Below are 17,592 nucleotides of genomic sequence, written 5' to 3' on the forward strand. Positions count from 1 at the left end.
TTATCATCTGGGTGGTAATCTTCCTTTTATTCTTTTTTATTCATTCTCAGGATGTGGGCATTACTGGCAAGGCGGCATTTATTGCCCATCTCTAATTGCCCTTGAGAAGGTGGTGGTGAGTCTTATTCTTGAACCGCTGCAGTCCGTGTGGTGAAGGTTCTCCCACAGTGCTGTTAGGAAGGGAGTTCCAGGATTTTGACCCAGCGACGATGAAGGAACGGTGATATATTTCCAAGTCAGGATGGTGTGCAACTTGGAGGGGAACGTGCAGGTGGTGTTGTTCCCATGTGCCTGCTGCTCTTGTCCTTCTAGGTTATGGAGGTCGCGGGTTTGGGAGGTGCTGTCGAAGAAGCTTTGGCGAGTTGCTGCAGTGCATCCTGTGGATGGTACACACTGCAGCCATAGTGCGCCGGTGGTGAAGGGAGTGAATGTTTAAGGTGGGGGGTGAATGGGCTGCCAATCAAGCGGGCTGCTTTGTCCTGGCTGGTGTGGACCTTCTTGAGTGTTGTTGGAGCTGCACTCATCCAGGCAAGTGGAGAGTATTCCATCACACTCCTGACTTGTGCCTTGTAGATGGTGGAGAAACTTTGGGGAGTCAGGAGGTGAGTCACTTGCCACAGAATATCCAGCCTCTGACCTGCTCTTGTAGCCACGGCATTTCTGTGGCTGGTCCAGTTAAGTTTCTGGTCAATTGTGGCCCCCAGGATGTTGATGGTGGGGATTCGATGAGGTTATGCAATTGAATGTCAAGGGGAGGTGGTTCGACTCTCTCCGTTTGGAGATGGTCATTACCTGACACTTGTCTGGTGCGAATGTTATTTGCCACTTATCAGCCCAAGCCCAGATGTTGTTCAGATCTTACTGCTTGCCGGCAGCAGGATAATCTGGTGGAGTGGATCAGCCACCCTTCATAGAACCTGCCCGAAATCAATGGACTGAAAATCAGTCGGGTTCTATAAAGTGTGCTCGATCTGCACGGCACATTACTGCCCAGGCAGTGAAGATGATAATCTACCTCTGTGTCTATTCCATCTACAGAAGCTAATTTACTAAACAGGACAGTTTTCTCCCATGCCACTGGTAGCAAACAGTTTGCTATAAATAAAATATGTAAACTTCACCTGTGGTTCTCTAACTGTCTCTCAGCAAATAAAGGAGATCGATTGTGTGATAATCTCGAAGATATATTTTCAGTAACACTTCTCAAAATCCATCTATCTAATCTTAATCACCTTGAATAATTTGTGAAATGTGTCATTGGTATTTAAAGGACTGTTATCCTTATGAAAAGTGTTCGGCAAACATTTTTTATTTGTGAAGGGTGAAAACCCAGAAGGACATGCATCATGTTTATGCCATTGGTCCACAACACCTTAGATCGTTTTGGAATTGGCCGAGATGTATTTTGAACAGAGGTGTTGATTATTCCATTACCCTTTGGATTATTAATCATATTGGTGCAAGAATGCAAGAGAACTACATCAACTACTTGCCTTTATATAGCGCCTTTAACAAAGTAAAACATCGCAAAGTGCTTCACAGGAGTGGTATCAAACAAAATTGGACACTGTGCCTGATAATGAGATATTAGGACAGGTGACCACAAGCTTGGTCAAAGAAGTAGATTTTAAGGAGCGACTTAAAGGAGGAGAGAGAGGTGCAGAGGCAGAGAGGTTTAGGGTGGGAATTCCAAAGCTTAGGTCCTAGGCAGTGGAAGGCACAGCTGCCAATGGAGCAGCGAAGGAAATCAGGGATGCGCAAGAGGCCAGAATTGAAGGAGCGCAGAGTTCTCGGAGGTAAATCTTGATAACAAGTGCCACACAATCAATAGCCCACCTCCTGCTGGTACCAATGGGCTGGTCCAAGTGGGAGGCAGGGGTCCATATAATTAGGTGTGGAGGCCTGAGCATGTCTCTGTATTACAGCCACACTTAGAATCATAGAATCATAGAAAGATTACAGCTCGGAAGGAGGCCATTCATCCCATCGAGTCCGTGCCGGCTCTATGCAAGAGCAATCCAGCTAGTCCTACTCCCCTGCACTATCCCCACTTTTCCTCTCAACTACATATCCAGTTCCCTTTTGAAGGCCATAATTGAAATTGCCTCCACCACCCCCTCGGGCAGTGCATTCCAGATCCTAACCACTCGCTGCATAAAAAGGTTTTTCCTTATGTCACCTTTGGTTCTTTTGCCAATCACCTTAAATCTATGTCCTCTGGTCCTTGGCCCTTCTGCCAATGAGAACAGTTTCTTTCTATCTACTCTGTCTAGGCCCTTCATAATTTTGGATATCTCTATCGAATCTCCTCACAACCGTCTCTGTTCCAAGGAGAACAACACCAACTTCTCCAGTCTATCCACGTAACTAAAGTCCCTCATCCATGGAATCATTCTAGTAAATCTCTTCTGCACCCTCTCTAAGGCCTTCACATCTTTCCTAAAGTGCGTTGCCCAGAACTGGACACAATACTCCAGTTGTGACCGAACCAGTTTTTTTATAAAGGTTCATCATGACTTCCAAACTTTTGTACTCTATGCGTCTATTTATAAAGCCCAGGAACCTGTATGCTTTTTTAACCACTTTCTCAACCTGCCCTGCCATCTTCAACGATTTGTGCACATATACCCCTAGATCTCTCTGTTCCTGTACCCCTTTTAGAGTTGTGCCCTCTAGTTTATATTACATCTCCTCGTTCTTCCTACCAAAATGTATCACTTCGTATTTTTCTGTGTTAAATTTCATCTGCCACGTGTCCGCCCATTCCACCAGCCTGTCTATATCCTCTTGAAGTCTATCACTATCCTCCTTATTGTTTACTACCCTTCCACATTTTGTGTCATCTGCAAATTTTGAAAGTGTGCCCTGTACACCCAAGTCCAAGTCATTAATATATATCAAGAAAAGCAGTGGTCCCAGCACCGACCCCTGGGGAACACCACTGTACACCTCCCTCCAGTCCAAAAAACAACTGTTTATCGCTACACTCTGTTTCCTGTCCCTTAGCCAATTGTGTATCCATGTTGCTACTGCCCCCTTTATTCCATGGGCTGCAATCTTAATGATAAACCTACCACGCAGCACTTTATCAAATGCCTTTTGAAAGTCCATATACGCCACATCCACCGCATTGCCCTCATCTACCCTTTCTGTTACCTCATCAAATAACTCTATCAAGTTAGTTAAACACGATTTGCCTTTAACAAATCCATGCTGGCTTTCCCTAATCAATCCACACTTGTCCAAGTGATTCTTAATTATGTCCTGGATTATCATTTTTAAAAGTTTCCCCACCACTAAGGTTAAACTGACTGGCCTATAGTTGCTGGGTTTATCCTTACACCCTTTTTTGAACAAGAGTGTAACATTCGCAGTTCTCCAATCCTTTGGAACCATCCCCATATCTACAGATGTTTGGAAGATTATGGCCAGTACCTCCGCAATTTCCGCCCTTACTCCTCTCGGCAACCTAGGATGCATCCCATCTGGACTAGGTGACTTATTACTTTAAGTACAGCTAGCATTTCAAGTACCTCTTCTTTATCAATTTTTAACCCATCCAATATCTCAACTATATCTTCCTTTACTGAGATTCTTGCAGAATCTTCTTCCTTGATGAAGACAGATGCAAAGTACTCATTTAGTACCTCGGCCATCCCCTCTGCCTCCATGAGTAGATCTCCTTTATGGTCCTTAATTTGCCCCACCGCTCCTCTTACTACCCGTTTACTGTTTACATGCCTGTAGATGAGACTTTTGGATTCCATTTTATGTTGGCCACCAGTCTATTCTCATACTCTCTCTTTGCCCCTTTTATTTCCTTTTTCACTTCCCTTCGGAACTTTCTATATTCTGCCTGGTTCTCACTTGTGTTATCAACCTGACATCTGTCATACGCCCCTTTTTTCTGTTTCATCTTACTCTCTATCTCTTTTGTCATCCAGGGAGCTCTGGCTTTAGTTGCCCTCCCTTTCTGCCTTGTGGGAATGTGCCTAGACTGTTCCTTAACAATCTCCTCTTTAAAGGCTGCCCACTGTTCAATTACAGTTTTGCCTGCCAATCTATGATTTCAATTTATCTGGGCCAGATCTATTCTCATCCCATTGAAATTAACCCTCCTGCAATTGAGGATTTTTACTTTAGAGTAGTCTGTGTCCTTTTCCATAGCTATTCTAAACCTTATGATACTACGATCCTTGCTCCCTAAATGCTTCCCCACTGACTCTTGCTCCATTTGGCCCACCTCATTCCCTAGAACCTAGTCCTGCAATGCCTCCTTCCTCGTTGGGCCAGAAACGTACTGGTCAAGAAAGTAATCCTGAACAATTTTCAAAAATTCCTCTCCCTCTTTGCCCCTTATATTATTATTATTATCCCAGTCTATATTAGGATAGTTGAATTCCCCAGTTATCACTATTCTATAGCTTTTGCACCTCTCTGTAATTTCCCTGCAAATTTGCTCCTCTACATCCTTCCCACTAGTTGGTGGCCTATAGAATACACCCAGTAGTGTAATGGCACCTCTTTTATTTCTTAATTCTAACCAAATAGATTCTATCCTTGACCCCTCCAGGACATCCTCCCTCTCCAGTACTGGAGTATTCTCCTTAATCAATACTGTCACTCCCCCCCTCCCCATTTTCTTCCATTCCCTTCTTTCCTGAACACCTTATATCCAGGAATATTTAGTACCCAATCCTGCCCTTTTTTGAGCCAGGTCTCCGTTGTCGTCAAAACATCATATTCAGATGTGGCTATTTGCGCCTGCAGCTCACCAACCTTGTTTACCACACTTTGTGCATTTACACACACGCACTGCAAACCAGTCTTTTTTTCATTCATTCATGAGATGTAGGCGTAGTTGGCGAGGCCGGCATTTATTGCCCATCCCTAATTGCCCTTGAAAAGGTAGTGGTGAGCCACCTTCTTGAACCGCTGCAGTCCGTGTGGTGAAGGTTCTCCCACAGTGCTGTTAGGAAGGGAGTTCCAGGATTTTGACCCAGCGACATTGAAGGAACGGCGATATATTTCCAAGTCAGGATGGTGTGTGACTTGGAGGGGAACATGCAGGTGGTGTTGTTCCCATGTGCCTGCTGACTTTGTCCTTCTAGGCGGTAGAGGTCGCGGGTTTGGGAGCTGCTGTCGAAGAAGCCTTGGCGAGTTGCTGCAGTGCATCCTGTGGATGGTACACACTGCAGCCACGGTGCACCAGTGATGAAGGGAGTGAATGTTTAGGGTGGTGGATGGGGTGCCAATCAAGCGGGCTGCTTTGTCCTGGATGGTGTCGAGCTTCTTGAGTGTTGTTGGAGCTGCTCTCATCCAGGCAAGTGGAGAGTATTCCAACACACTCCTGACTTGTGCCTTGTAGATAGTGGAAAGGCTTTGGGGAGTCAGGATGTGGGTCATTCGCTGCAGAATACCCAGCCTCTGTACTGCTCTTGTAGCCACAGTATTTATATGGCTGGTCCAGTTAAGTTTCTGGTCAATGGTGACCCCCAGGATGTTGATGGTGGGGGATTCGGCAATAGTAATGCCGTTGAATATCAAGGGGAGATGGTTAGACTCTCTCTTGTTGGAGATGGTCATTGCCTGGCACTTGAATCCAAACTGAGCATCGGTGAGCAGGTTATTGGTGAGTAAGTGCCGCTTGATAGCACTGTCGACGACACCTTCCATCACTTTGCTGATGATTGAGAGTGGATTCCGCCAGTACCACGTGGCTCCAGACCTCATTACAGCCTTGGTCCAAACATGGACAAAAGAACTGAATTCCAGAGGTGAGGTGAGAGTAACTGCCCTTGACATCAAGGCAGCATTTGACCGAGTGTGGCACCAAGGAGCCCTAGTAAAATTGAAGTGAATGGGAATCAGGGGAAAACTCTCCAGTGGCTGGAGTCATACCTAGCACAAAGGAAGATGGTAGTGGTTGTTGGGGGCCAATCATCTCAGCCCCAGGGCATTGCTGCAGGAGTTCCTCAGGGCAGTGACCTAGGCCCAACCATCTTCAGCTGCTTCATCAATGACCTTCCCTCCATCATAAGGTCAGAAATGGGGATATTCAGTTCAATTCGCAACACCTCAGATAATGAAGCAGTCTGAGTCCACATGCAGCAAGACCTGGACAACATCCAGGCTTGGGCTGATATGTGGCAAGTAACATTTGTGCCAGACAAGTGCCAGGCAATGACCATCTCCAACAAGAGTGAGTCTTACCATCTCCCCTTGATATTCAACGGCATTACTATGGTGCGGTAATTGGCCGGATTGGATTTGTCCTGCTTTTTGTGGACAGGACATACCTGGGCAATTTTCCACATTGTCGGGTAGATGTCAGTGTTGTAGCTGTACCGGAACAGCTTAGACTTTCTTATACTTGAAATACTTGGGCGCCTAAATTGGGCTGCGTATCGCCTGTTGTGAAGCCACTACACGGACTCCTAAGGACCGAAATTGGCATCCGAGATATGCACGCACACTTCCGGCATGACGTGCGCAGGACGCCATATTGTTTAAGGGGATCACACACGCGCACTTAACAAACGTCAGCAGCATGTAAAGTTGGAAGAATATGCGGTAGATCAGTGTATAATGCTGATTTCAAGGGACAGATGAGATTTTGGAACTCCATGCTCCAGCCAGCTGAACAGGTCATAAACAGCATGGAGGACCCCCCTCCAGCACCATTTAAAGGGATCATTCAGGAGTTACAGGTTTGTTGCTGGATTATTGCTTCTGCATTTGTCCCTGTTGTTGGAGGTCTCCTAAACTTGAATACTGGGTCAAAGGGACATAGCCTAAAAATTAGAGCCAAGACTTTCAGGAGTGAAGTTAGGAAACACTTCTACACACAAAGGGTGGTAGAAGTTTCGAACTCTCTTCTGCAAATGGCAGTTGATGCTAGCTCCATTGTTAATTTTAAATCTGAGATTGATAGATTTTTGTTAATCAAGGGTATTAAGGGGTATGGGGCTAAGGCGGGTATGTAGAGTTAGGTCACAGATCAACCATGATCTCATTGAATGGCAGAATAGGCTTGAGGGGCTAAATGGCCTTTTCCTGTTCCAATCTTCTATGTTCCTATAATAAAGTTTCAATACTCTACAGGGAGTGGGCTGGCTCGCTGACAGGCAACAGCAAGGGCACTGGTGGAGGGGCAGGGGTGGGACAGGAATGCTGTCATCCTGAGAGAGGGCAGCAGGTTCACGTTCCATGGAGCCACTGCCACTTGCTGCCTCCTGTTATGTGCCACCTTCTCCTGCAAGAAAATGGGACATGTGTCAGTGAGTGTCCTGTAAGATGTTTGGGTGATGTGGCTGTCATGGTTGAATAGCTGCCAGTGTGTGTGACCTGTGAGTTGTGGATGTGCGGCTTGCAACAGTGGTAATGTGTGAGGGGGAGATGAAGCATCTGATTGGAAGAGTTGAGCACTGATTGAAAGAGTTTGTTGGTATGTGGGTGATGGGGGGTGTAGTGCGTGGAGCAGTGGATGGGGCTAGTGGTGCAGTTGGTAGGAGACGCCACTTGACAGTTGACCTCACAAACCTTGACCACTCGTGTCAAAGCATTGAACTTCTTCCTGCACTGCTTCCATGTTCTTGGTGCTATGTGCCAGGCATTGACCTCGTCCGCTACTGCCTCCCACCGCCTCTGGAGCATATATCTGGGGGGCCACTTGCCCTCCGCTGTGGATATAGGATGTCCCTCCTTCTGTCCACCTCTTCCACCAAGGCCTATAGTGCATCATCAGAGAACGTTGGTACACGTTCTCTCGCAAGCCCAGTAGATTGGTGAGATCTGGCGTGCAGATTTTAGGATGTGGGATGTTTTTAAACACAAAGACAAGACCTGTATCTTATATTTTGAAAATATCAGAGTCCCGCAAACTTTGAGCAGCCAAGTTGTTGCTCAATAAAAATTCCAGAGTTCCCATCTGGCAGCTTCTTAAAGCTGTATTGCATCTGTTATATGTTCCCATTTGTATAGAGGACGCTGTGAGTGCGTTGATTTGCATGAAGCAATGGGCAGGTTTTGGAGGTGGTTCTGTGGAGGCAGGTCAGACGGATGCATTTGCTTATTGCTAATCGCACAACTTTGCCCACAAAGAGGCCCAAAGTTGGAACAGTCAGGAGAAGAAAGGCAGGAGGACACAATGAGCCCACCGTGATAAGAAAAACTGCCTGCACAACGATTAGCTCAGTCTGCAAGTGCCATCAGGTGGGATCTACATTTAATTAAGTACCTTATATCTCCAAGGCACAAAAGTCATTTCCACATGTCCAATACTCTGGCCAATAAAGTATCATCTCCATTGGGTCGAGCTGTACATTAAGACGCATGAATTCTACAACATTTCTCCCCATCATCAATAATCTGACAGACACCAAAACCACGTTCCAGCATCAGTCAAGCTAAGTATTATGAACCCTTACAGTGTGTGGTGCAGGTATGATCAGTGTGTGTTGGCCCAGTATCTCTCCCAGGGGATACTGTGTGAGGGTGTCTTCTATTTCTAGACTGTGCTTCATCCCTGTGCAGAGTTACGGACGGTCCTGGCACTGCAGGTGCCACGGTGAGTGATGCAGAGGGTGGCTGGGCCTGTATGTTTGGAAACAGATGTGTAGTCATGTGTTGTGGGGCTTCAGGGAGGTTTGGATGTGAAGCTTCCACCATCCTTGCTACCTCCTGTCGCCATGGCTACAGCTCGGTGTGAGAAGAGCCCACTGCACAGCAATGAAGGTGTTGAAGCCCCAACATAGTGAATCAGACAAGACAGTCAGCTGTAGATTAGAGCCCGAGGGTCATATAGCTAACAGTCATCATGGCTGTCCAAGTGACCTCAGCCACTGGGTGCTCTGCTACAGAGGACCCTAGAGTGGCCATGTTCTCCCACAGCTCGGTCGGGCAGCTCTGCTCAGATGAAGGTGGTGGACTCCAGCATGGACACTCCCAGACTGCACTTTCCATTGGCTCCAGGAAATGCTGATGTTGAGCTGCCAAAGATTGTTTGTATTCAGACCTGGTGAGATTCAAAATCACGGGCTCAGCTTCTGAGGCAGTCCTTGAGCAGGCCCTCCAGCTCAGGCTCACAGGTTGTGTCATCTGAAACTTGCCCCTCCTCAGACATGCTCTGGGCTTCACCAAGTGCTCCCTCCTGCAACTCACTAACTGGCTCTTCCCCAACAGTGGATAGATCTGTGCTCTTGCTTGCCACTGTCTGGGTAGATGACACAGGGCACTGCGAGGTGCTCAAGTGAAGTATATTGGGCTTTGCCATACCTCCTGTTGGGCACCTGAAGGAGAAGATGAACATACTGTGCACTGCTTACAGTAAGATTAGGGACTGTCGACACAGAACTGAGACCGTTAAAGCTAATTTCAGCTACTGTTCATCAATGAAGGACAATAGTGACAGTGGCCAGGAGACAGGTTGGTTTGATAAGTACCCAAGAATAAAATTGTCCTCGAATTCCAGCCAAAATGCTGTGATAAACAATAACTGACATCAATGCCTGACGTGACAAGCAGGTTTTGAGCTAATTTTCAAAATGCTAAAGATGTCTGCAGAGCAGAACTGTCAACATCAGGGCGGCGTTTAGGACCAGGTTTCTGATTATAAATAATTATTTGCAAACTCATTTCAAAATATGGAGCTGTGTTTATTTTCAGGCGTGAGATTTGTGAAGGATTATGACAGGATAAATAGTGATAGATTATTTCTATTGGTCAATGAATTGGTAATGAAAAGTCCCACATTTAAAATAAGCGCAAAATAAGTGAAGGGCAAGTTAGGAAATTATTCTTTACTCAGAGGCTGATTACAATCCGGAATTCTTTGCCACAAACCGCAACTGAAGCAGAATTTATAAACTCTTTCAAAACAAAACGAGATATTGTTTCAGGAAGAATATTATAGAATCATAGAATCATAGAAGTTACAACATGGAAACAGGCCCTTCGGCCCAACATGTCCATGTCGCCCAGTTTATACCACTAAGCTAGTCCCAATTGCCTGCACTTGGCCCATATCCCTCGATACCCATCTTCCCCATGTAACTGTCCAAATGCTTTTTAAAAGACAAAATTGTACCCGCCTCTACTACTGCCTCTGGCAGCTCGTTCCAGACACTCACCACCCTTTGAGTGAAAAAATTGCCCCTCTGGATCCTTTTGTATCTCTCCCCTCTCACCTTAAATCTGTGCCCCCTCGTTATAGACTCCCCTACCTTTGGGAAAAGATTTTGACTATCGACCTTATCTATGCCCCTCATTATTTTATAGACTTCTATAAGATCACCCCTTAACCTCCTACTCTCCAGGGAATAAAGTCCCAGTCTGTCTAACCTCTCCCTGTAAGTCAAACCATCAAGTCCCGGTAGCATCCTAGTAAATCTTTTCTGCACTCTTTCTAGTTTAATAATATCCTTTCTATAATAGGGTGACCAGAACTGTACACAGTACTCCAAGTGTGGCCTCACCAATGCCCTGTACAACTTCAACAAGACATCCCAACTCCTGCATTCAATGTTCTGACCAATGAAACCAAGCATGCTGAATGCCTTCTTCACCACCCTATCCACCTGTGACTCCACTTTCAAGGAGCTATGAATCTGTACTCCTAGATCTCTTTGTTCTATAACTCTCCCCAACGCCCTACCATTAACGGAGTAGGTCCTGGCCCGATTCGATCTACCAAAATGCATCACCTCACATTTATCTAAATTAAACTCCATCTGCCATTCATCGGCCCACTGGCCCAATTTATCAAGATCCCGTTGCAATCCTAGATAACCTTCTTCACTGTCCACAATGCCACCAATTTTGGTGTCATCTGCAAACTTACTAACCATGCCTCCTAAATTCTCATCCAAATCATTAATATAAATAACAAATAACAGCGGACCCAGCACCGATCCCTGAGGCACACCGCTGGACACAGGCATCCAGTTTGAAAAACAACCCTCGACAACCACCCTCTGTCTTCTGTCGTCAAGCCAATTTTGTATCCAATTGGCTACCTCACCTTGGATCCCATGAGATTTAACCTTATGTAACAACCTACCATGCGGTACCTTGTCAAATGCTTTGCTGAAGTCCATGTAGACCACGTCTACTGCACAGCCCTCATCTATCTTCTTGGTTACCCCTTCAAAAAACTCAATCAAATTCGTGAGACATGATTTTCCTCTCACAAAACCATGCTGACTGTTCCTAATTACTCCCTGCCTCTCCAAATGCCTGTAGATTCTGTCCCTCAGAATACCCTCTAACAACTTACCCACTACAGATGTCAGGCTCACTGGTCTGTAGTTCCCAGGCTTTTCCCTGCCGCCCTTCTTAAACAAAGGCACAACATTTGCTACCCTCCAATCTTCAGGCACCTCACCTGTAGCGGTGGATGATTCAAATATCTCTGCTAGGGGACCCGCAATTTCCTCCCTAACCTCCCATAACGTCCTGGGATACATTTCATCAGGTCCCGGAGATTTATCTACCTTGATGCGCGTTAAGACTTCCAGCACCTCCCTCTCTGTAATATGTACACTCCTCAAGACATCACTATTTATTTCCCCAAGTTCCCTAACATCCATGCCTTTCTCAACCGTAAATACCGATGTGAAATATTCATTCAGGATCTCACCCATCTCTTGTGGTTCCGCACATAGATGACCTTGTTGATCCTTAAGAGGCCCTACTCTCTCCCTAGTTACCCTTTTGCCCTTTATGTATTTGTAGAAGCTCTTTGGATTCACCTTTGCCTGATCTGCCAAAGCAATCTCATATCCCCTTTTTGCCCTCCTGATTTCTCTCTTAACTCTACTCCGGCAATCTCTATACTCTTCAAGGGATCCACTTGATCCCAGCTGCCTATGCATGTCATATGCCTCCTTCTTATTTTTGACTAGTGCCTCAATCTCCCGAGTCATCCAAGGTTCCCTACTTCTACCAGCCTTGCCCTTCACTTTATAAGGAATGTGCTTACACTGAACCCTGGTTAACACACTTTTGAAAGCCTCCCACTTACCAGACGTCCCTTTGCCTGCCAACAGACTCTCCCAATCAACTTCTGAAAGTTCCTGTCTAATACCATCAAAATTGGCCTTTCCCCAATTTAGAATTTTAACTTTTGGGCCAGACCTATCCTTCTCCATAGCTATCTTAAAACTAATGGAATTATGATCACTGGTCCCAAAGTGATCCCTCACTAACACTTCTGTCACCTGCCCTTCCTTATTTCCCAAGAGGAGGTCAAGTTTTGCCCCCTCTCTAGTCGGGCCATCCACATACTGAATGAGAAATTCCTCCTGAATACACTCAACAAATTTCTCTCCATCCAAGCCCCTAATGCTATGGCTGTCCCAGTCAATGTTGGGAAAGTTAAAGTCCCCTACTATTACCACCCTATTTTTCTTGCAGCTGTCTGTAATCTCCTTACATATTTGCTCCTCAATTTCCCGTTGACTATTTGGGGGTCTGTAGTACAATCCTATCAAAGTGATCTCTCCCTTCTTATTTTTCAGTTCTACCCATATGGACTCAGTGGGCGAACCCTCGGATATATCCCCTCTCACTACTGCCGTGATGTTCTCCCTAATCAAGAACGCAACTCCCCCTCCTCTCTTACCTCCTGCTCTATCTTTCCTATAGCATCTGTACCCTGGAACATTGAGCTGCCAGTCCTGCCCCTCCCTTAGCCATGTTTCAGTAATAGCTATAACATCCCAGTCCCATGTACCCATCCATGCCCTGAGTTCATCTGCCTTGCCCATCAGACTTCTTGCATTGAAATAAATGCAGTTTAATCTAGTCTTCCCTTGGTCTTTGCCCTGCTTTCTCAGACCATCTGTCCGGTCATGTTCTGTACACTCTCCCTTACTGCCTTTTGTTTCTGTCACCACTTTATTTCCCACTGACTTCCTGCATCGGTTCCCATCCCCCTGCCACATTAGTTTAAACCCTCCCCAACAGCACTGGCAAACACTCCCCCTAGGACATTGGTTCCAGTCCTGCCCAGATGCAGACCGTCCAATTTGTACTGGTCCCACCTCCCCCAGAACCGGTTCCAATGGCCCAGGAATTTGAATCCCTCCCTCTTGCACCATCTCTCAAGCCACGTATTCATCTTAGCTATCCTGTCATTCCTACTCTGACTAGCCCGTGGCACTGGTAGCAATCCTGAGATTACTACCTTTGAGGTCCTACTCTTTAGTTTAACTCCTAACTCCCTAAATTCAGCTTGTAGGACCTCATCCTGTTTTTTACCTATATCGTTGGTGCCTATATGCACCACGACAACTGGCTGTTCACCCTCCCCCTCCAGAATGTCCTGCAGCCGCTCCGAGACATCCTTGACCCTTGCACCAGGGAGGCAACATACCATCCTGGAGTCTCGGTTGCGTCCGCAGAAACGCCTGTCTATTCCCCTTACAATCGAGTCCCCTATCACTATAGCTCTGCCACTCTTTTTCCTGCCCTCCTGTGCAGCAGAGCCAGCCACGGTGCCATGAACCTGGCCACTGCCACCTTCCCCTGGTGAGCCATCTCCGCCAACAGTATCCAAAACGGTATACCTGTTTTGGAGGGAGATGACCGCAGGGGACCCCTGCACTGCCTTCCTACTCTTCCTCTGTCTGTTGGTCACCCATTCACTATCTCCCTCAGTAATTTTTATCTGCGGTGTGACCAACTCACTGAACGTGCTATCCACGACTTTCTCAGCATCGCGGATGCTCCAAAGTGAGTCCATCCGCAGCTCCAGAGCCGTCAAGCGGTCAAACAATAGCTGCAGCTGGACACACTTCCCGCAGGTGAAGGAATCAGGGATACAGGAAGGAGCCCTGAATTCCCACATCCCACAAGAGGAACATGACACGGCGCTGGGATCTCCTGCCATGACTTAACCCTTAAATTAGCTTAAGAACAACTACAATGTCAAGAGAAAAAAAAAGGAAAGAAAAACTACTTACCACTCCCTTTAAGGAGTTTACTCCTTTAAATTGTTCTCAATTTAGAGAATGTTAACTACACTAGGGACCTTGATTCACTAAAAAATAAACGCTACTTCCTATAAGACCTGCAGACCTTCCCTTTCCTTTTACTTCAGTTACTGTAGATAAGGAGAAATACTCACCTGAACCTACTCACCAATCAGGTGCCTCCCCTGTGTCGCGTCCCGATCTGATTCCTGACGTCACTTCGAACTCGGTCGCAGCTCCGCTCGGCTCCTCTCAGCGCTCTGAAATCCCGCCTTTTATCGGACGCTCCCTCCGCTCGGCTCGGCTCCTCTCAGCGCTCTGAAATCCCGCCTTTTATCGGACGCTCCCTCCGCTCGGCTCCTCTCAGCGCTCTGAAATCCCGTCTTTTATCGGACGCTCCCTCCGCTCGGCTCGGCTCCTCTCAGCGCTCTGAAATCCCGCCTTTTATCGGACGCTCCCTCCGCTCGGCTCGGCTCCTCTCAGCTGTTCTCAGCGCTCTGAAATCCCGCCTTTTATCGGACGCTCCCTCCGCTCGGCTCGGCTCCTCTCATATTGAAGGGTCTGAACAATGCGCAGGTGAGTGGGATTAGACTGGGTGGGATATTAAAGGGTGTGAGGAGTGGGCAGGAGAGTGGGATTAGACTGGGTGGGATATTAAAGGGTATGGAGTGAGCAGGAGAGTGGGATTAGACTGGGTGGGATATTAAAGGGTATGGAGTGAGCAGGAGAGTGGGATTAGACTGGGTGGGATATTAAAGGGTATGGAGTGAGCAGGAGAGTGGGATTAGACTGGGTGGGATATTAAAGGGTGTGAGGAGTGAGCAAGAGAGTGGGATTAGACTGGGTGGGATATTAAAGGGTGTGAGGAGTGGGCAGGAGAGTGGGATTAGACTGGGTGGGATATTAAAGGGTGTGAGGAGTGAGCAGGAGAATGGGATTAGACTGGGTGGGATATTAAAGGGTATGGAGTGAGCAGGAGAGTGGGATTAGACTGGGTGGGATATTAAAGGGTATGGAGTGAGCAGGAGAGTGGGATTAGACTGGGTGGGATATTAAAGGGTATGGAGTGAGCAGGAGAGTGGGATTAGACTGGGTGGGATATTAAAGGGTATGGAGTGAGCAGGAGAGTGGGATTAGACTGGGTGGGATATTAAAGGGTATGGAGTGAGCAGGAGAGTGGGATTAGACTGGGTGGGATATTAAAGGGTGTGAGGAGTGGGCAGGAGAGTGGGATTAGACTGGGTGGGATATTAAAGGGTGTGAGGAGTGAGCAAGAGAGTGGGATTAGACTGGGTGGGATATTAAAGGGTGTGAGGAGTGGGCAGGAGAGTGGGATTAGACTGGGTGGGATATTAAAGGGTGTGAGGAGTGGGCAGGAGAGTGGGATTAGACTGGGTAGCTCATGCAGACAAATCACTGGCGCATACTTGATGGGCTGAATGGCCTGTTTCTATGCTGTTACATTCTGTAATTCTATGAGAGGATTTTTGTTATAAAGAGATACTGGAGAAACTAAAGATCTTTTCTCTAGAACAAAGAAGGTTAAGAGTCAATCTAACAGAGATCTTTAAAATTATGAGGGGTTTTGATAATATCAATAGTGAGAAACCATTTCCACTGGTCAGCAAATTGTTAACTTGAGAGTTAAATTTAAGATTATCAACAAAATGGAGCAATTGAGAGGTTTGTTTAATTCAGGGAGTTCTTAGGACATGGTGTGTTTTTAATTTGTTCTTGGGATTTGTTAAGATCACATTTATTGCCCATCCCTAGAGGCTGGGGCACTTCAGTGGGCATTAAGGGTCAACCATATAGTCTGGGATTAGAACACTGGGGCAATTTTAACACAATCCACTGGTGGAAACTAGAAGGGTGAGCAGTTAAAATCACATTGGTTACTTACCTGACCTGGAGCTGGTGGGAGCTGACATGTTTGTATTTTAACCTGTTTGACTGAACAAGGACATGGTCCAAAGCTGGCGAGGTCCTTTCTAACATATTCATGTTGAGTCTCGATGGCGTCATCTGGACCCGACTGTAATTTTGACTCAACGCTCTGAGTGAGATGTGGCAGTGAATTTCCGCCCAGGTCAATCCAGCGTGGGAGTGGATCGGGGCCAGGAGAGGTAAGTTTTAATTTTTTTTAACTTTCCTTGTGGGGACAGGAGGAGCAGGGGTGTCAGGGCCATAGTTTCTAAAACAAATAATTAATGCAAATAGGAAAAAATAAAATATTGATCCCTTTTACTTCTCCTTAATGTGGACAGTGGTTACCAGGCAGGAATATAGAAAGGCAATAAACACTGGGCAAGGCGAGTTCAGTTTGAGTGGAGGCATTGTGTGATCAGTGCTTGGGGATACAATGGACTGGATTCTCCTTCTGTTGTTGGGTTAACACTGGAGCAGGACAAAGCCCACCCATGTGACTCTGCTAATAGCCTCCTGCAATTTCCTCCAGGGCCCTCATTTGCCATACAGGGCAGGTTTGGAAAAAAATTCAGAGCTGCAGTGTTTAAAATTCTGCACCCATTTAAAGGGGCGTAGGACTTTCTGCAGAACTGTAGGCAGCAGTGGCCAGCTGCAGCAAACTTGGGTGAGTCAGAAGCTGGACAAGTCTTTCTATTTTTGGACACATTTGGGGGGTGGGTCCTTTTGGCAGAAGTGAGGCCCAGAACAGCAAGACTGTTTGAGGGCAGGAAACTACACAAGAGGGTGGTGCAGGCTGACTGGAAGGAAGTGCTTGAGGCAGTCACTGCAATCTCCATCAGCCCAGGAACTGCCATGCAGGGCAGGAAGAGGTTCAATAACCTCACAAGGGTAGCCCTGGTAAATCTAGGCTCTCGTACACATCCTCTGCCACTCACCTCCTTACTTGTCATACTCTTTTTCTCTCTCATTAATGCAAAGGGCAAACTCTTGAAAGTCCCGAGAACCATCTGAACTGACATAGCCTGACACTTTATAAAGGGACAATGCATCTGCTCCTCTCATCATCATGGGAGCTCATATGAGGCAATTGTCCATGCCACTCACATGCCTCTTCTCTCCCTTTCCAAAGGAGGAGCTAATCCTGAGGTTAAGGGGAGATTTGATAGAGTCAGTAACCAGAGGACTCAGATTTAAGGTGAGCGGCAAAAGAGCCAGAGACGACATGAGGAAACAATTTTTTATGCAGCGAGTTGTTATGATCTGGAATGCGCTGCCTGAAAGGGCGGTGGAAGCAGATTCAATAATAACTTTCAAAAAGAAATTGGATAAATACTTAAAGGGAAAACATTTACAGGGTTATGGGGAAAGAGCAGGCAAGTAGGACTAATTGAATATCTCTTTCAAAAAGCCGGCATAGGCACGATGGGCTGAATGGCCTCTTTCTGTGCTGTACCTACTATGATACTATGTAAACATCACATGAGAAATAAACAGGCAAAGGAGTGCCAGCGCTCAAAACTCTGAGTCCACCGGAGGAAGAGACCTTCCACATCACAGGCAGACAGACAGGTGTGGGAGATGAAGAGGTTGGAAGTGAGGTGGTAACAGAAGGTTTATAAAATCTGGGCAAGGCTCATCAGACATAGTCTCATTCCATGGGCTTTCTCAAAGTATTCCAATGCATTTACAC

Source organism: Heptranchias perlo, chromosome 32 (genome assembly GCF_035084215.1).
Source record: "Heptranchias perlo isolate sHepPer1 chromosome 32, sHepPer1.hap1, whole genome shotgun sequence".
Lineage (NCBI taxonomy): Eukaryota > Metazoa > Chordata > Chondrichthyes > Hexanchiformes > Hexanchidae > Heptranchias > Heptranchias perlo.